Raw genomic sequence first — 5,672 nt, 5'->3', positions numbered from 1 at the left:
TACCAGCCCTGCATCAGGGCCTATCACAGTATAGACTCTACTAGTTTCTGTTTACCTTTCTAAATTGGGAACTCACCAAGACAAATTGATTCTGCTCTGAATTCCTGCCTACCTCAGCAAACTACCTTTGTCTGTGACTGTGTACTACGTGTGAGGAAATGGATGGGAAGGGACAAGCTGTTGGAGTTAAAAACCCTTGATCCTACCCACACCTTTCTTCCTGGGAATATTGACACAGAAATTACCTACCTATTAGGAACTGGCATTCCTGTCCTATATCCTGTAAAAGTCTCTCATCTTCCCTTTCTCCCTATCTGACACCCTAGACTCAGGGATCAGGACCTAGCTACTCACTGCTAGCCATTCCTGGCACTGCTACCAGTCGCCAATATTCTTGTGGGTGTGTTTGTGTTGTATGCCTCTGTGTGTGTTATATGCCTATGTGAGTGTGTGTGCCAATGTGGATGTACTCGCCTGTGTATGCACATGTGGAAAATAGAGATTGAATTTAAGTATCTTCCTATATTGCTCTTCATCTTCTTTTGGGGTGTGGGAGTTGAGACATGGTCTCACTGTAGCCCCAGCTGGCCTGGAATTCACTATGTACACCAAGCTGGCCTCAGTCTCAGAGATCTGCCTGACTCTGCTGGAATTAAAGGCGTGCACCACCATGCCCAGCTTCCTCTTATTTTTCTTTTGAGATAGAGTAGCTCACACAACATGGAGCTCTTGGTTTTGGCTAGACAGGCTGGCTACTGAGCTCCAGGGATCAACTGTCTGCCTCCCCAGTGTTAGGGTTATAGATGCACACTGCTATGCAGGCTTTTACGTGGGTGTTGGGGATCAGCAACAAGCACTTTACCTACTGAGCCATCTCCCCCTCCCTTGTTTGCCAATATTCTTACTGTTCACTGCTGGGTCTTCATGATGGCCTGGCCTTCAGTAGATCCCTGCTTAGCTGGTGATTTGTGTGTTCCTACCAATTAAGTCTCTGGCATGTATGAAGAGAGGGTTAAACACAGTCATAGATACCCCTATATTTGGGGTGACTGATTCCCCAGTGTCCTGACTAGAGAAGCTTCTGGTAAATGAACGACAGACACTATTGCATCTAGTTCTTTTTGTTTTGTTTTGTTTTGTCTTTTTGAGACAGGGTCTCCCTGTAGCCCCAGCTGTCCTGGAACTCACTATGTAGACCAGGCTAGCCTTGAACTCACAAAGATCCGCCTGCCTCTGTCTCCCGAGTGCTGGGATTAAAGGCGTGCACCACTTTTAATTATATGTATATATGTGTGCCTGTGTGTGGATATGTGCATGTGAGTACAGGTGCCTGTGGGGGCCAGAAGTGTAAAATCCCTCAGGAGCTGGGGTTACAGGTGGTTGTGACCCACCCCACACAGTTGCTGGGAATTGAACTAGAGTCACCTGGAAGAGCAACATGTGGTCTTAACTGCTGAACCATCTCTCCAGCCTGACATCTGAGACATGGATACCCATGCTTCCTGGGGCTTTTTGTCTTTAGACTCTCAGCTTTCTTAAAACATGGAGTAGCTGGGATCACTGCCTGCGCACTGATGGCATTAATTATACGATGCTGCTGTATCTCAAACAACATTGCCCTTGACTGAGAGGCCAAGTCTTGTTGGTGCCCTTGGAATTCACTTGATAAATCTGTTATTTGAAAGCAACTAACTTTATAGAACAATAGAAGCCAGCCCTGGTGACACAGAGCTGTACTGTAGTTCTAGCTACTACGGGGGGCTGTGGCAGGAGGAGTGAAAGTTTAAGGCCCACTTGTTCTATTGAGAACAATGGAATTAATGATTAAGTTATGCCAGGTTGGGGTACGACCCTGCAAAGTACAATATAGATCTTAACACAATAGATATATAATTAAAAAATTTTTTATTTATTATTTTTATTTTATGTGTATGAGTATATTGCCTACATGTAAGTGAGTGCACCCATGTCATGCAATGCCATGAGGTCAGAACAGGGCTTCGGATTCCCTGGAACTGGAGTTAAGGACGGTTCACAGCCGCCATGTGGGTGCTGGGAATCGAACCCAGGTCCTCTGCAAGAGCAGTCAGTGCTCTTAACCACTGAGCCATCTCTCCAGCCCTGATATATAATTCTTTTTGAGACAGGGTTTTACTACATTGCCCAGGTTAGCTTCTAGTCTCAAGAGATCTTCTTGCCTCAGCCTCCTAAATATATGGGACTAAAGGTATGCACCACTGTATCTGTCTTCAATATATAATTTTTTGTGTTCTGGAACCAGAATACACATAAAAAGGGTAGTGGAGGGTGTGGACCTTATATGATTGCATCTGAGGACGTTAGGGGTTTGCTTGCTGTTTCTGAGTTTCTTGGTTCTGCAGGTCAGCGCCTAAGGAGCAATGTTTCTAACCAGGAACACAGGGAGAATTCCGTTGTGTATCAGGCATTTCGGGCTCCTTATAGTTCTAAAGGAAGGAGCATATATTGGTCTTGTATACCCCAACTTGGTATATAGCTTAATCACCAATTCCATTGTTTTCTGTAGAACAAGTGGGCCTTAAAATTTCAATCCTTCTGTCATAGTCCCCGTAGTAGCTAGGATTACAGGTCTGTGTCACCAGGCCCGGCTTCAATTGTTCTATAAAGCTAGTTGCTTCCAAATAATAGATATATCAATGGCCTCTCAGTTAAAGGCAATATTGGCAGTCACAGCACATATTGGTCTGATAATGACCATCCAGGGGAAATGGAACTGCTACTTAATGAGTGCTAACCAGTTACTCTGTGAGTTTTTCTGGGGAGGCATTTACTCCAGACAGTTCTACCCGTCTAGCTGAGTGAACCAATGAGTTTACTTATAGGAACATAGAAGAGGGCTTACTCATAGAAGCATTGGTGACTCAAAGGCAGCTATATCACTGAAAGTCCCACTCTACCTGTACAACTTGCAGTCAGCTTCACTGGGGACAGTCTCCCATTCCCCACAATTGTTTTTACTGCCTTGAAGAGGGGCCTTGGGAGTCATCAGCTTTCTGAGTCTTATGAGTCTCCCTCCAATATTTCCATTTGGAGGAAATGGCTATACAACAGCAGTACATGATTGGAACCTAGGGTCACCACATTGTGCATTGTATTAATTCAGGATTCTTTTGATTATCCATGAAAGAAATTCCACCCAAGCTGGGCTTGGCAAAATATGAGTTTCATGGGAAGGCATCAAAACTAGAAGTGCTCAGGAAACAGTGATTGAGGTCCTAGCCAAGTGTAAAGACATCTCTGCTTCTGTGTATCAGCCTCATTTTCTCCTACTATAAACGGATTTCTTCCACTTGGCAGGAAATATCGTTGCTGCAGGCTTATATCTTTATGACTTTGTCTTCTTTTGAAAAAAAATTACTGGGGCTGGAGAGATGGCTCAGTAGTTAAAAGTACTGACTTCTCTTGCAAAAGACCCGGGTTCAATTCCTAGCACCCACATGGTGGCTAACAATGATCTGTAACTCCAGTTCCAGGGGATCTAGTACCCTCTTCTGATCTTCGTGGGCATTGCTTGGCACATATACACTTACATGCATGCAAGCAATACATTTTTATACATAAAATAAAAATGATAAAATGATAAAAAATTTAAAAAATTGAGGCTGGAGAGATGGTTCAGCAGTTAAAAACACTGACTGTTCTTGCAGAAGACCTGGGTTCAAATCCCAGCACCCACATGATAGCTAACAACTGTCCAGAACTCATGTTCCAGGGGCTCCAATTCCCTCTTCTGACCTCCACGTACATTGTTTTCCGAGGGCATTGCACAACACGGGTGCACTTACCTACATGCAGGTAATACACTCGTACACATAAAATAAGGACAATGAATAAATATAATGAATAAATAAAGATAATGAATAAAATATAAAAAAATTTTAAATTGTCTATCTATCTATCTCTCTATCTCTCATCTATCTATATATTTGGTCTTTTTGAGACAGGGTCTCCCTGTAGCTCCAGCTGTCCTGGAACTCACTATGTAGACCAGGCTGATCTTGAACTCACAGAGATCCACCTGCCTCTGCCTCCTGAGTGCTGGGATTAAAGGTGTGTGCCACCACGCCCGGCTCTATTTATATTTTATGTGCATGTTTTGTCTGCATGTAAGTGCACCACCTGAGTGCAATGTCCATAGAGGCCAAAGAGAGTCAGATCACCTGAAACTGGAATTACAGAGAGTTGTTAGCTGCCATGTGGGTGCTGGGAACCAAACCAAGGTCCTCTGCAAGAGCAGCCAGTGCTCTTAACTGCTGAGTCATCGCTCCAGCACTTGTTTTTTTGGGGGGGGTCCTTTTGAGACAGGGTCTCCCTGTAGTAGGGCTGGCCTGGAACTCACTATGTAGACCAGACCAATTTTGAACTCACAGAGATCTGCCTCCTGAGTTCTGGGATTAAAGGCGTGCCACTATGCCCAGCCTGCATTTTTTTTTTTTTTTTAAGCAGAGTGTCCTAAATTTGAGTTACTTCTGCTTTTTCCTTCCTGCTATTTATTTCGGTTGATTTTTTTTATGTGTATGTGTGTATTGCCTGCATATATATATATACACACCTGAATCATGTAATGCCCACAGAAGTCAAAAGAGGGCCCTGGAACTGGAGTTACAGACAGTTGTTAGCTGCCATATGGGTGCTGGGATTTGAATCCAGGTCTTCTGTGAGAACAGCCAGGGTTCTTAACCACTGAACTATCTCTCCAGCCCCTTTAGGTTGATTTTTTTTTTTTTTTGGGCTTTGAGACAGGGACTCCCTGTAGCCCCAGCTGTCCTGGAACTCATTATGTAGACCAGGCTGGCCTTGATCTCAGAGATGTGCCTGCCTCTGCCTCCCAAGTGCTGGGATTAAAGGTGTGCATCACCACATTCAACTTGTTAAGTCCTTTTAAAATATTGTCATAATTGGCCAGGTGTGGTGGCACACGCCTTTAATCCCAGCACTCTCTGTGAGTTTGAGGCCAGCCTGGTCTACATAGTGAGTTCCAGGCCAGCTGAGGGTACAGGAAGGCCCTGTCTCAAAAAAGACCAAAAAGAGGCTGGAGAGATGGCTCAGCTCTTAGGAACACTGGTTGTTATTGCAGAAGACCCAGGTTCAAATCCCAGCACCCACATGGCAGCTACTGTCCGTAACTCCAGTCCCAGGGGATTGACAGCCTCTTCTGACCTCTGTAGGCATTGCACGACATGGGTGCACTTACCTACGTGCAGGCAATACATGCATACACATAAAATAAATAAATAAATAAATTAATTAATTAATAAAAAGACCAAAAAAATTGTCAGCACTGAAGTCAGGCAGCTCACAACCTCTCATAACTCCAGCTCCAGGGGCTCTGACATCCTCTTCTGGCCTCCCTGGGTACTGCACTCATGTGCTTATACACACATGGTCAGACACACACACACACACACACACACACACACACAAAGTAAATCTTAAAGAAAACTGGATCATTCACTCCTATACATTTCTCTCAGGGAGGGAGGGAAGGAGGAGGATCAGGGCTCAGTAAGTAGAACTCTGAGAAGAATCCACTAGATATTGGAACCTGTCTTATCCAGCTTCCTTCTTACCTGGATAAAGGCACTGAGCAGGCCCCATGGAAGAGTTCTGGAGGTGACTGCTATCCTTCAGTG

The sequence above is a fragment of the Nannospalax galili genome, unplaced genomic scaffold (assembly GCF_000622305.1).
Source record: "Nannospalax galili isolate Female #2095 unplaced genomic scaffold, S.galili_v1.0 scaffold1055, whole genome shotgun sequence".
Lineage (NCBI taxonomy): Eukaryota > Metazoa > Chordata > Mammalia > Rodentia > Spalacidae > Nannospalax > Nannospalax galili.
The sequence above is the reverse complement of the archived record's forward strand: the minus strand, read 5'-3'. Positions refer to the sequence as shown.